We start from the raw sequence: 15910 nt of genomic DNA on the forward strand, positions 1-15910 counted from the left end.
AACATATCCTTTCCTTCCTTTTACACTTGGAGAGTTTTTTTTTTTAATAATAAATGCATTTAATTATTTATTTAGGTGTTTAAGGCTTTGCACTAAATTTTTACAAGCTGAACACTGACAAATTGTTTCTCCCACAGAACTATAACCACATATTCACAGACAATAAAATATATAGTTGAACTAAAATTAATACACATCACCATTTTATCAATTACATAATAAGACAAATTATCCAGTGTCCAAATATTAAGCTACACAGCTCAAAAGGCTAATAAAATATTAGATATCTGCTCAATTTCATTAGCAGAAACTTTTTTTTTTTTACAAGAGAGGCTGGGAAGAGAAAGGGGGAATTCACACTTCAAACAAAAAATAAGTTGGTAAACAACTTCTAAGTATCGAAAATTAAATATCAGAAATTTTATGATTTGCAATCTTAGCTAAAACAAAGCATGTATACCTTTAAAAATATTTACTAAATTAAAGAGCATACTTTATATGTTCTGCAGAAGACAAAGTGAACATTTCACTAAAAATATTCAGTAGCACCCTCTCATTCTTCTTCAAGCCCCTCTCTATCAAATTGTACCTCAGAATGCAAACATTAAATTAACTGTAAGGCTTTTTTTGTCTGGAAATATTATTAAAGACATGTGCTTCTGTAAAAACGAAGACTTTCAAAATGGACGTTTCCCATTACAACATAAAGACAAATAGAAAGACATTAAATAATCAGCTTAAGACTTGGTTTAAAAAAATTAGCAATGGTTACACAAACCTGTTGTATAAATGTGGAAGATATAAACATAAAATGAGTAGGAAAATATCCACAGAGGCCCTATAATGTTTGAAATGACTGAAGGAATAAACCATACAGGTCTAGAGTTTCTGGAATTTTGGTTCTGAAAGGTATTATACACATAAAGTATTGTGCTGGATATTTTGGCACCTAATCTTTCTAAATTTCTTATATATTGATAAAGATTCTGGCATGGGAATATATTTAAAAATTTAACTCAATGATTTTTAGGAAAGGTCAATTAATACAATGCTGAACAGCAAGAATTTTTTTCCTAAGTGTCCAAATAGGTCGATCAAAAGCCAAACTACAACTGTGTCAAGCTTCTAGCCTGATAAACTGCTTTTCAATATTCCTATGGAAGTTTCACTAAACTTATTCACCAAACCAGTATTGTTTGCTAATATATGTGACAAATTAGGTTCCATCTCAAGTTCCATTTCCAAGGCAATGCATCACGCACCCAGTTTTATTGAATGCTGTAATACTTTCTGTGACTGTTAGCGTCTTTAAAGTGTAGCCACATTTTAGGTCGGTACTTTTCCAAATACAGAAGCTGCTTGCTGTTAAATGCTTCACGTTCTTTTGTCTTCTGAGCTGTACTACATATTCATATTTCATTCCACTTTCATTTAGTGCCAGGGCAACAAGCACTGGAGCTCTCCCAAGGCCTGTGACACAATGCATTGCATTACAGCAACCAGGTTCTTCATGAAACTTTATTTTTACAAGACTTAACCAGTCATAAACAATCTATTTAGAAGGTGGTGTGCCATCATCAAAAGGCCAATTGAGAAAGAACATGGATGCTTTCTTTCTCCACCAGAGTATTGTCATAAATTGCTTCACATGCTCTTAACAAATGTGGTAACACCATACTTCTTAAGTTCCTCAATAAACTTGTTTAAGGTCACATTGGTTGGATTGTGTGTAATAAGCAATCTCATGTTCTTGTATGTGACTTGCACAGGAGCAGGATGGCTAGGTCAAGCCATATTAAATTGCTTAAACACTCAATAGGGTTATGAAAGAATTAAGAAAAACTTGAATACAGGAAGGATACAAAGAAGTCTATTTCAATATGATTCACTTAAAATTCTCAGTGCTTTATGAAACCGGAAGTAATGAGAAATGAAATAACCCTTGCAATGGGAAGCAGCAACTCCTCAATCCCATAATACTGAGGCAATAGAAATCAAGTACACTGAGGTTTACCCTTGCCAGGTCAGAACTCTTGGAAAATGCTCTGCACTTTGCAATTCAATACGTCTGGGTCCATGTTAACCAGTCTTGCATGGGCTTCTTGGTGGGGTTGTAACAGATTTCTAAAGTTCACTTGTCTGACTAGAGGTCATGTTGTGCCAGGCAGTAATCTCCATTGCCCTTCAGAAACTCCATGAATGTGTGACCAAGAATACCACAGAACTGAGGAATATGTCTACTCATTGAAGATTGTGGCCTAATCATACTACCAGTCCTAGGCGGTGGCACACAGGCTGTGGTGGCAGCAGCATGTCAGGGAGTGGTGGGTGTCATTGCTGGGCAGCCCCTTGGTGAGTTTTTAATCTAATAAAAATGTGGTAAGGCTTAGTCTAGAGTATACAACACATGCTACTGCCTGCTCTCTAACACTATTCTCCTTCCCTTTCTTTTAATGGTAGAGCTGAAGTTTTAGCTGGATAAATACCCATCCAATTGCAGAGTCCATTTCAAAATCTCCTTCTATTCAAGGTTTTATGAACTAAATTGTGTCTACACAGCATTCACAGAATGTGGCTGTAATTGGAACTGTGCTGGGCAATTAAAGTTAAATGAGCTTTTTAGTATGGCCCCTAATCCAACAGGATTTCATCCACAGAAAAAGAAGAGATTAAAACAAAGATAGGCACAGGGGAAAGATGATGACAAAACACAAGACAGCTGTGGCCCAGTGAAAGAGAGAGAAGTCTCAGAAGTCAACCCTGGAAACACCTTGACCACAGACTTGAAGCTAAACTGTGAAGCAAATTTCTCTTGGTATCATCCAATCTGTAATGTTTGTTATGATAGCTCTAGAAAACGGATAGATTAAGGGTGGCCATGACAACTTACTTTGTGTTCATGGTTCAGAACTAGTGATGTGTATAGCTTAATGCTCTTAAAATATCGGCCCTATGGTGTCCCTCATAGGGAATAGTTAGTACATGATTAGGCTAGTCAAGATAGAAGATCAAAATACCCAATAGCTACACCCATATGATCACATAAGATGATGCCAAGTGAAATGAACTCCACATTACGGGAACAAGAGTTATATACCACTGTTGTAATTATTTTCAACATGCCATGAGAACTAGCACTTTTTTTCCCTCTTTTTCCTTGTCTGTTTGTTTGTTTGATTGTTTTGTTTAGTTTTGTTTCTCTTGTATTCCCTTCCTATAGTTGTACCCCCACTACCACTGTATCTCATCACTGTATCTCAGTACCCTGGATACTGTTTATACGGGTATTAGAACTGGGGAAGGGACAGGGAATACCAAAATCGAGAGACAAAGAACAAAAAGACAAACCATTCAAACAGCAACAGTTACAAAACCATTTGGTGTCAACCAAATGGACAAGTCTTGGGAGGAGAGAGGAAGGGGAAGGGGAGAGGTGGGGGAAAATGAGGGAGGAGATAACAAGTAGAAATGTACTCACTGCCTTTCATATGAAACTGTAACCCCTCTGTACCACACTTTAACAATCAAAAAAAAGTTTTAAAAAGAAGAAATAAAACCTTTATAATTTATATATGAACCCAATACAGTAGTTTGTCTCTTTTCTCTTCTACCAGGCTGCTGCAGACTCAGCCTTGAGTATTATATCTGTACATTTAAATGACTCCACAGAGAAAAGCCATCTTCCCAGAGTGTACCACTCACATCTAGACTATTACACAAAGAATAAATAAACTTAATAGCTACTAAATTCATTTGGGGATCTACTATACATTAGCCTTTACCCTAACTAATCAAACATTATGAAGTGAAAGCATATGACAAAGGATTTCCACTTTCTTCTTTTTTATTGTAATCTATTGATAACACATTGGTTACATGGTAAACTATAAATATTTATAATTATATTATCCATACACTTTTATTGAATATTAAGTTGTGTCATGACCACAGTTCTAGTAGTAATATACCCAGAGTCCCCTTCTTTTTGTATCCTTCTTTTAGCCATTACCAAAAGACTTTTCTGATATATTATTAAATTTAATTTCATTCTTCCTGAAGATCATTGAAGAGACCAAAGATATCACTTTATCTTCATTCAAAGTTAGAAAGGTGGTGTCTGTTCCCATTCCCCATTTAAGATTTCCTTTGTGGCTTTGCTAATTATGTTTTATTATTATTACTGATATTATTACTAGTATTTCACCAAAGAAGTAAGCTAGCCAACATGACATTCCTTTCCACATGCTTATAGATTTTCTACATGCTTACTTATAATCACATATGATTTGGTTACAGAAGTTAATGACCATTTAATCTGAGTGTAGTGGAAATAAAATCTACTTTTCTAGTGGCTTCTAAGCATTTTGGATGTGTACGAATTTAAGGAAATTTTAACTAGTATGTGAAGCTCTTTTAGGGGTAATATGTTTGTATTCCAAAGCTTCCACTTTCTTCCTAATATAACATTATATAATCTGTGTAACTTTTCTGGAATATGGTAGCTGATCAATAATGAAAACCAAAGATTCACAGCAAACAAAGTAATACTCCCAAATAAATGGTTTCTCCAGTGCCACACTTGTAGTCATTTGTAATTTCTTTTCATCTTAATTTTACATTAAGTAACATATTCAACTAAAGCAGCAACTTGAAGATTTTGTTTCTCTCAAAAGAAAAATAAGGGCTGGGGATATGGCCTAGTGGCAAGAGTGCTTGCCTCATATACATGAGGCCCTGGGTTCAATTCCCCAGCACCACATATACAGAAAATGGCCAGAAGGGGCGCTGTGGCTCAAGTGGCAGAGTGCTAGCCTTGAGCAAAAAGAAGCCAGGGACAGTGCTCAGGCCCTGAGTCCAAGCCACAGGACTGGCCAAAAAAAAAAAAAAAAAAGAATAAACTTAGCTTGACTGGCTTGACTAAATGGTGGCAATTCTATCTATCCATTCTTGCATCAACTGACCAACTCTCTGGATGTCTGTTATTTACTTTAAGGTCAAAAAGACTCCACATAAGAACCCAGATGTCCCTCAGTAGACGAATGGATCAGGAAAATATGGTACATATACACAATGGAATTTTATGCCTCTATCAGAAAGAATGACATTGCCCCATTAGTAAGGAAATGGAAGGACTTGGAAAAAAATTATACTAAGTGAAGTGAGCCAGACCCAAAGAAACATGGACTCAAATGGTTTCCCTCATAGGGAATAATTAGCACAGGTTTAAGCTAGTCACAGCAGAGGATCACAAGAGCCTAATAACTATGCCCCTATGAACGCATAAGATGATGTTAAGTGAAATGAACTCTATGTTATGGAAACAAATGTTACATCACTGTTGTAATTACTTTCAACACGCCATGTGAAACTGGAGCTTCTTTTGTTGATGATCCTCTTGTATCCCCGTCCTGTGGTTGTACTCGCGCTATCACTGTATCTTGTTGGTATACACTGGATACTGTATATACTGGTATTAGAACTAGGGAAGTGAAAGGGAATATCAAAACTGAGAGACACAAGATAAAAAGACACACAACTCCAAAAGCAATACTTACAAATCTATTTGGTGTAAACCAACTGAACAACTCAAGGGGGAGGGGGGAGAGGGCAATGCGGAGAGAGGACGGGGGAATGAGGAGGGAGGCAACTAACAGTACAAGAAATGTACCCAAGGCCTAACTTATGAAACTGTAACCTCTGTACATCAATTTGACAATAAAATAAAATAAAATAAACCTAAAAAAAGAGGACTACTGAAAAAAGAGGGAAAGTTTGAATTTTACTTGTATTTATTTTTCAATTGATGAAACATTAGGGAACATCAGTGGGATTTTGACATTGTCCTAATTGTTTCACAAGTGCATTAATTTCAGGGTAGGTAGTTTGAAGATCTCAGTAACCTGGTCTTCTCCCTGTATGTCAGACAGAGAGAGACAAATAACACATGTTTTCTCCCATATGTTGAAGTTACATCTAAATTATATTTTATATGTACATATATGTTCATGTAACTATATACAGGGTCATATATATATATATATATATATATACAAACATATTAACTAAAATATGGCATATTCAGAGAAGTATTCCGATGATGTAACTCCTCTAAACAACCAATTTACAGTTTAATAAAATAAATATGAGGAAGCTGGAACATTTTTCAGGAGAGATGAGGTCAAGCAGAGGGGGATCAAACAAATGGAGAGAGTGAAAGGGTGGGTGAATGCAATAAAAATATATAATGTGCATATTTGAAAAGAGAGCCAGGTACTATTGAAAAGTACAAGCAACATTTGGAAATCTTAGAGAGAAAATTATTCTACCATTGGTATAAGTATCCCTGAAATATTTGATTGGCAAAAATTATGTAATTGTAAGAAAGTAACTATTTCCATACTGTAAAACAGAGATAATAGTAGTGATATACTCAGGGTCATTGTGATAATGTATTTTTATAAAAATATATATTTATTCTTTAATTAGTTGTACAAAGGAGTTACCATTCAACATGTCAGTTTATATGTCTAATGTATTACAAGATAATGTATTTTAAAATATATATTTGAAACTATTTCTTTGAGGAACCAATTCAGAAAATACTGTAACAGTTTTTTACTTAACTGTTGTTAAGGGGAATGTACAAGTTTTCTGGATAAATAAGCGTTTTCTATACTATCGCTTATTTTAATTTCATTAGAAAAAAAGCAGTGTGTACAAATATTCCTAAAATGTACAGTGAGTACCTTGTTTCCCCTAATAGAATAAACCATTATGTATTAGAAAAAAGAAAATAAAGCCAGGTAAGTTAAGTGGATGTGTGAGTTTGGAAGAAATGGGGGAGAATGATGGAAGGGGTGACAACACTAATCAAGATTTATTTTTCTCACAAACTGATCTTGAATTGAAAATCCTTTGTACAACTCTCTAAAACTAAACAATTAGAATATAAAATGCCTACAGTAAAAATTGGCTGACATATTTGGGGTCAAATGTAAACTCTAAAAATACATTATTAAATATAATATTTGTCTTTACTTTTCTTTAGATATATCCAGTTCTTGTGATCTATCAGGGCACACATACGAAGTGAATTTTCCAACTCAATCCTCTTTATTTCTTCCTTTTGTCTGAAAATTACATTGCTTTTTTCCCTTGTTTTGGAATTTTTTTTTTATTATTTTGGTAGTTTTTTAAAGGGATTGCCATGGAACCGTGGCTCCTTCTGTCTGCTTTGGGGCCGCTACCCAAAAGACCACAAACAAGAACACACTAAAGCCACCAGCACAACAATGTTCATCACAGCACAATTTGTCATAGCTAGAATATGGAACCAACCCAGATGCCCCTCAGTAGATGAATGGATCAGGAAAATGTGGTACATATACACAATGGAATTTTATATCTCTATCAGAAAGAATGACATTGCTCCATTTGTAAGGAAATGGAAGGATTTGGAAAAAAAATTATACTAAGTGAAGTGTGCCAGATCCAAAGATACATGCACTCTATGGTCTCCCTCATAGGGAATAGTTAACACAGGTTTAGGCTAGTCACTGCAGAGGATCACAAGAGCCCAATAGCTATGCCCTTATGAACACAAAAGATGATGATAAGTGAAATGAACTCCATGTTATGGAAATGACTGTTATATCACTGTTGTAATTACTTCCAACATGCCATGTGAAACCTTAGCTTATATTATTGATGATCCTCTTGTATCCCCTTCCTGTGGTTGTACCTGCACTATCTCTGTATCTTATCTGAGTACATTGGAAACCGTGTATACTGGTATTAGAACTAGGAAAGTGAAAGGGAATACCAAAATTGAGAGACACAGGGTAAAAAGACAAACGACTACAAAAGGAATACTTGCAAAACTGGTGTAAATCAATTGAACAACTCATGGGGGGAAAGGGAAAAGGGGAAGGGGAGGGCGGAATGAGGGAGGAGGTAACAAACAGTACAAGAAATGTATCCAGTGCCTAACGTATGAAACTGTAACCTCTCTGTACATCAGTTTGGCAATAAAAAAATTTTCAAAATAAAGGGATTGCCATTCATAAATGCAGTTTGTAACTATAGTACATCTTGTTCAATGTCACCCCTTTCAACAATCTCACCCACCCTTCCTAACTCAGTCCTTCTTTTAGTTAATTTTAGTTTGTTTAATGAATTATTTTGCTGTTAAACAAAGCAGTAATATGTATAAAGCATTTTAGTCTTTGTCATCACTTCAAAATATCCACCTCCCACTTTGACCCACCTCTTCCCTTATATTTCTCAATTTTGTGGTATATACAATGAATTATTGCCTGCATTTTTTTCCTTTATTCCTCCCTTTATTCTTCTACTACTACTCTTGGCCCCACTCTCCCCTCTTGCAAGTACCCATTCCCTGGTACTTTTCTGTTGGACTTTGACTTAGTTTTTTTTTTTTTTTTAGTTCCACTATGTATGCTTGCCATCAAGTTTATTACACATCTGTTAATTCATTTCTAACTCCTTGTTACACTCAGTGTATTTACTTATAGATTTATAGACATATTCTAGCTACCACAAATGAGGGAAACCATGCAACCTATGATTATCTGGGTCTGGCTTACTTCAATTTTTATAATGCTTTACACACACACACACACACACACACACACACACACACACACACACACACATATCCCACATCGCAAATATCACAGATAGGTTTTGCTCTGTGACTTTGTTCTTCAGTTTTTATAACACCTAACTTTTAGATTATTTCCTTCTCTTATTTCCATCTTTATTAACCATCTTCTTATTAGTAAATAAGCAACATAAAATAATGAGTATTGTCTATGATGCCGTGTTCTGTCTTCAATACCAAAATTGTGCCAAATGCCTTGCATACTCCGCACAATGAAGAATATGTCAGATTAAATTCATTTTTTACCTAAATTTAGTAATCTATCCCCACCCCTTTTACCATAAATTAATTTCACCATGATTTGAATTCTATATATCACATGTCCATTAAAAATTCTCCTTCTACCTTTTCCAATTAAATCTTCTAAATTATAGTTTAGAAATGGATGTTTGTTTGCAATTGTATTTATTTTTCATTTTGTATGTGTGACCTAGACCATTGGGGAAATATAGGAGAAGTGGAATATGTCTTATTATGAACAATTTATTTCAAAATATGAAGGTTATTTGAGGAACGGGGCTTTATCAAAACTTAATTTCTAGGATGAAAGGAGTTGCCAAGTTCCATCAGCGACTCATATATGCAATATGGGAAGATTAGCCCCCGCGAGAGGCCTTCAAAGACATACATTTCAGTTTTGTTTACTACCGTCCCAGGCATTCTCTTTGCTTTGTTCTGTAGGTTGCTTAATATATCATTTGGTTCTACATGTTTCTTTCTCCTGATATTTCTTTTATACTGTCAGATCCTGCCATGTCCATTCAAATCTAAAATTGTCTGAAACTATCTAAGTCACAACAAATCTGCTGTGTGAATAAAATCTTTATGGAGAGCTGTGAGGTTTCCAAGGCACATGCATAATACAAATTCAATATCACTTCATTTGAGTACAGGCAGAGCTACCCGGGCTGCATTTCACAGAGCCCCACAAATCCTGTGATGGAAAGAATGATTAGGAGAGAATGCCAGGCAGTGTGAGGGAGCTGGGCGGATGGATTCAACTGCCAGCACAGCCAGCTCTGATGATCTCAGGGTGAGGAGATAGGGGAGAAGGGTGCTCTGAAATTCAAAGATGTCTAAGAAGTGAATTCAGATTAATCAGTTTTGATTTTTAATAGTCTACTTCTCAGTAAGAAAATTAAATTCAACTAAGAAAATGGCAACATGCACAGCTCATTTAAAATAGAGAATTTAGAAGTAATGCACTAACTGCCAACAAAATACCAAAAAACAGCTTATATATACAAAAATTAATAGATTATAATGTTTATGCTTGAAGGATTAAGTAGTAAATCTCTGGAAAACAAATCAGAGGTAAGATATATGTATGCTTATAAGTGAAAGAAAAAGGGGAAATGGAAAGAGATCTTCAAATTAGATTAAAATTGTTTATCAATTTATTTCATCATTTGGAGAACTTCATTTTAATATTGCTTATAATCAGTGAAAAAAAGCTAACATTGGGGAGGACTGGAATTGTTTTAGAGACTAGTTTATATCAACCTGCGACTGATTTAAGTGAACTCTGACATCTAAAAGTATGTATTGTATAAAAATAAATATGTTAAATTTGTATCAGCATATCCTGCTTTGGGGCTAAATTTCTCAAATTGATTTTTCGTCTTATATCAACACTATAAGAACAATTTTAAAAAGATCTAAATTTAACATTTTAATAGACAGTATATGTAAGTTGAAATAAATAGTCTAATGATACCCTTAACAAAAATATATAATCTATAAAAATTAGAATTCTTAAAATCAAATGAAAATTTAGGAGTCTTATGTCATCATTGTAGTGTCTTCATTAGAATTGCCCATAATTCACATGAAATGTATATCTATACATCTCCAGATGCCTTAGACACAAATGTTATCTTGATTGATATTCTTTATAACTTCTCAAAAAAAACAGCTCAAAATAATGCATAAGTACAAAGTAATACTTCATCAGACTCTATTGTAAAATCTATTTAGAGATTTATTTGAAGTAATTAGTTCCATGAAAAGCAGGATAATTTTAGAAACAAATAAAAAATAAAGATTCTTTTAGTGGACCAGATTTTTATACAGGGCCTCATTTTTAAAATTTAATTTAATTGTAAAGGTGATGTGCAGAGGAGTCACTGTTACATAGGTAAGGTAATGAGTACATTTCTTGTTGAACAGTGTTATTCTCTCCCTCATTTTCTCCCACTTACCTTTCCTCCACCTCCCCTTGCCCTCAAGTTGTACAGTTCATTTTCAACAGTGTCTTGTTTGTATCCCTGTTGCACTGGTTCACCCTTTGTCCTTTGTCTCACCATTCTGTTATCCCTGTCCCTTCCCCAAATCAGATAAGCATATACATATGAATATGTGTATATATATATATATATATATATGACACAGAGTACCAAAATCAAAAACAGTGACAACAGAGGATAAATCAAAAGAAAGAAAAAATGAATAACTTTACACAGTACATTAAAACAAACAAACAAACAAGAAATCCCTCTTGTTTCCATATCTTGGAGTTCATTTCAATTAGCATCATTTTATATGGTTATATGTATGTAGCTATTGAGTTATTATGGTCATCTGGTAGGAGTATCCTAGACATACACTAATTATTACAAATGAGGGAAACCGGGGAGCCTATATTTCTTTGGGTCTGGTATACTTCATTTAGTCTTTCCATTTCCTTAGGAATGGGGCAATGTCATTCTTCCTGATGGAAGGGTAGAATCGCAGTGTGTTTGTGTGTGTGTGTGTGTGTGTGTGTGTGTGTGTGTGTGTGTGTGTATACATATATACATACATATGTACATATTTGTTACATTTTCTCAATCGATTCATCTACTATGGGGCATCCAGGTTGGTTCCATATCTTAGCTATGTTAATAGTGCTGCAATGAACATAATTGTGCTGGTAGCTTTAGTGTGACCTTGTTTATGATCATTTGGATAAATGCCCAGGAGTGGGATTGCTGAATCATATCAGGGCTTCATTTTTGCTAGACCGGTACTCCACCACTTGAGACATTGTCTCAGTCCTTTGTATATCTAGTTGCATTTGTTGGACAATACCACATGTTTTTGCCTGGGAATGACTTTGAGCTGTGACCCACTCACCTGTACTTTCTGTGTAGTTAGGATTACAAATACACACAGTTAAATCTATCTTTCCTGAGAGTCATAATAACTTTTTTCCAGACTGACTTTGAACTGCTGTACTCCTGACCTTTGCCTCTCAATTAGTGAGGATTAAATTGTGAGCCACTACACACAGATTTGAGATTTCTTTGTAAAACACAATTGAGGAAATACAAGTCTCTTATGGTTTGGATCTTAAATACCAATCCAAAGCTCACATTTTCAAGGCTTGCTGCTCCATGTAGTAGTATTTGGTGGTTGGAACTTTGGTAGTGATTAGATTATGAGGGCTGTATCATCCTGAGAGGATTAATTTATAGATGGATAACTATAGAATACTGAAAGATGAAGAAAAGAGAAGGTGGCCCTATCTGAAGAAAGTAGGACGTTTTGCCTTACTATCTCTGCTTTTCCCTAATGGTTCTCCTTCATCACCACTCCAAAAGCAACAGGCTCAAATAACTGTGAGCCACAATCCCTGAAGCTTTAAACAAAAATAAAAATCTTTCCTCCTGTTAAGTTGTTTATCTCAGATACATTGTCACAGCAATGGTGAGTGAGTGGCACAGGTGTCTGCATCAACCTAAGACTCCACTTGCATTGGGTTAACCTAGTTTTTCCCCAAGTGTCCTCAAATTTATAAGGTAAAATCCTAACTGCCAATGAGATGAAATAGGAAATAATGCCCCTGGACCGTGGATGACTCATTTACGCCTTGAGCATGTCGAGAACACAGGAACAAAGCCCAATGTATGGAAAAAAAAAAATCTCTATGATCAGAAGCAAAAGTGGTAGACCTTGCAACTGCAGCCAGCTCCAACAGAGACATCTCAGCCTTCACAGATGTGAGAAAGGAATTTCTGTTGTCTGTAATCCGGAGCAATAGTATGTTGTTATGGAAGCACGAATGAACAAGGGCTAAGCATACAAAATTGACCCCAAACAATACTTTATCTTACCAAAACATGAAGAGAAATGAAATTCATGTACGAGCCAATAAAACATTATACACATGTTTTGTACACAGTATATCGACCCATTATGCACAACACTTCATTGTTATGAAATAGCTTTCAAATATATACCACTATATCTAAGTGTACAGAATAAATGTTCTCCATGCTTCAAGTTCTAAGGAAAACTGCCACTTACAGAATCCTACAACAAATAGTGAGGGCTGGCAGTGCATGGATTTGAGGCTGTTTACTTTTTAATTTAATTTTACTGTATTGTCACCATAATGTACAAAAGAGTTACAGTTACATATGTAAGGTAGTAAGTACATTTCTTCCCAAACTTGTTACTCCCTCTCTCATTTTACTCCAACTTTCCCTCCCTCCCACACATCTTAAATTGTACATTTAATTTCTAACACATTGTCTTGTGAGTATTGCTGTTGTATTGGTTCACCTTTTATCCTTTGTCTCACCATTTTGATGTTCCCTTTTCCTTCCCTCATTCAAATAAACATATATACAATACCCAAGGTGCAAAAATCAAATACAGTTGATGTCCAAAGGGGCAAACCATAGGAAAGAAAAAAAAAGAAAGAATTTAACATGGTACATTGAAAATAACAACAACGGGGGCTGGAAATATGGCCTAGTGGCAAGAGAGCTCGCCTCATATACATGAAGCCCTGGTTTTGATTCTCCAGCACCACCTATCTAGAAAACGGCCAGAAGTGGTGCTGTGGCTCAAGTGGCAGAGTGCTAGCCTTGAGCAAAAAGAAGCCAGGAACAGTGCTCGGGCCCTGAGTCCAAGCCCCAGGACTGGCAAAAAAAAAAAAAAAAAGAAAGAAAGAAAGAAAGAAAGAAAATAACAACAACGAAATACTTCTTGTTTCGATATCTTGGAGTTCACTTTACATAGCCTCATCTTGTATGATCATATGTACATAGCTGTTGAGCTATTGTAATCCTCTGTTAGGACTATGCTAGACATATACTAATCATTACTTCTTTTTAAATTAAGTTACTTTATTGTTATAGTTGGATGTACAGAACGATTACAATTTCATAAGTCAGCTATTGTGTACATTTAATTTTGAACAGTGTCTTCTTTTCCCTCATTCTCTCCCAGTCCCTCTATCCTATATCCACCTACATTAAAAATATTTAATTAAAAATTAAAAAAAAGAAGGGTGGTCCCTTGTTTGCACCCCTCCCCCCCCCCATTTTTTTTTGCCAGTTCTGAGACTCAGGGTCTGAGCACTGTCCCTGGCTTCTTTTTGCTCAAGGCTAGCGTTCTATCTCTTGAGCCACAGCACCACTTCCAGCTTTTTCTGTTTATGTGGTGCTGAGGAATCGAATCCAGGGCTTCATGCGTGCTAGGCAAGCATTCTACTAAGCCACATTACCAGCCCCTTATATACACATTTTGGAGGGAAGTAGGCATTGCACCTTTGCCTTTCTCTCTTAAGAATTTCCTCATTTGATCTCACTGTGTGTGAGTATCTAGAATTCTGTATATTTTACCATATCCCAGTGTATTTTAGACAAGAGCTACATGATCATCGCAATAGATTCAGAAAAAAATGCTTCAGCAAAATACAAAATTCTTTCATATTAAAAACTTTGGAGAAGATAGGAATAGAACAGACATTCTTTAAAATAATAAAGGCTATATTTGACAGCCCAATGACCAAACTCATTCTGAATAGGGAAAAACTAAAACAATTTCCCCTAAAATCAGGAACAAGGCAAGGATGTCTCCTTTCTCCACTTCTCTTCAATAGTTCTGGAATTCCTAGCCAGAGCAATAAGACAAGAAAAGGACATAAAATGGATTCATATAGGGAAAGAAGAAATCAAACTACTTTTGACCAAGGAATACCATTCAAATCCTGGTTCTGTTGCTTGCTAGTTGTGGAGTCTGTGGAAAGCGATTTGCACCCCAGTTAACTTTTCTGTAAGACAGTGTTCTGAGCTTCAGTGTTTCTCAGAGCATGGGTTAAATGAGTTAATGCAATAAAAAGTTCAACCAACATTACACTAAGACACTGTGGTGACCAGAATTAATAGTTTGAGTATTTTTGCCTGCAATTATTTCTAATAGTTTGGGCAAAATGGGTTATACTTTCTTTTTCGGTAAAAGAAATAGGATAAAATACATTATGCACACTTTCCCTTTTCACATGGTATGAAACTTGAAAATTTTAAATGCTCATGTTCATACTCTTTCCCCCATATTGTACTGGATCTGCAAGTTCTGCAAGACTCTAGTTATTTTTAAAATATTACAGAAATAAGGTAAACAGTAGTTGTGGCCATAGTAATAGATAAAATATGTGTTTCTGACATACACATTAACCTAATCCTTAATTCAATAATAACATATATTGTTTGAATCTCTCTAAAATGCTCTATTTTATAGATGAGAGAAATGAGAATGGAAGGGATTTCTAACTTCCCCAGTGTCATGCTGCAAATAAGTTGCAGAAATAAAATGTTTCAACAATTGTTTTTTTTTTCCCTCAAATAAAGCTCACATTTTAGAAATGCAACCCACAGATAGAGTAGCTCTTCAGATGTCTACCATTCACCCAGCTCTGATGTGCTGCATTTTCCGTGCTTTAAATTCCCTGTAAGATGCTTCTTTCCTGTTGATTCACTGCTGGGCAAAATAACCAATGTGTGGGTCATCTGCAGCTTGGCATTCAGAGAACTCTTGTTAGTGCTAATATGCTGGGTCTCAACTCTGGGATTGGCTTATGAGAGACCTGGGTGGGTTTTCTTTGTTCTTTTCTTACTAATGCTACCATGCAGAGACTGTGTGCTCTCTGAATTGGAGGTTTTCAAGTTTTGGTTTACCTTTTATTTGCTTAATAGTTGGTCATGTATCCAGTAACAGTATTGGAAGAGGGATCAGTAAACTCCCATCTTATTATGGTTGATTTCATCTGGTACAACTAAGGGTATCATGTTGGCTCCTAAAGACTTTTTTGTGTTTATCTTAGACATGCTGAGGTACAGCTACATAATATAAACACTTTATCAGGGTTCTGTTGCTCATAAGGTGGTGTTAGCTGTCAGAAGTACAAAACAATTGGCATCTCACATGGAAAGCTGAAGGGTCTCCAGATGCAAACTT

The 15910-nt window shown here is 35.5% G+C and overlaps 1 pseudogene; it reads right to left on the reverse strand.

The window, feature by feature from the left end:
• Positions 1–1268: 1268 nt before the first annotated feature.
• On the reverse strand, positions 1269–1794 carry LOC125340057 (annotated as a pseudogene).
• Between the last annotated feature and the right edge of the window lie 14116 nt (positions 1795–15910).

The sequence above is a fragment of the Perognathus longimembris genome, chromosome 22 (genome assembly GCF_023159225.1).
Source record: "Perognathus longimembris pacificus isolate PPM17 chromosome 22, ASM2315922v1, whole genome shotgun sequence".
Taxonomy (NCBI): Eukaryota; Metazoa; Chordata; class Mammalia; order Rodentia; family Heteromyidae; genus Perognathus; species Perognathus longimembris.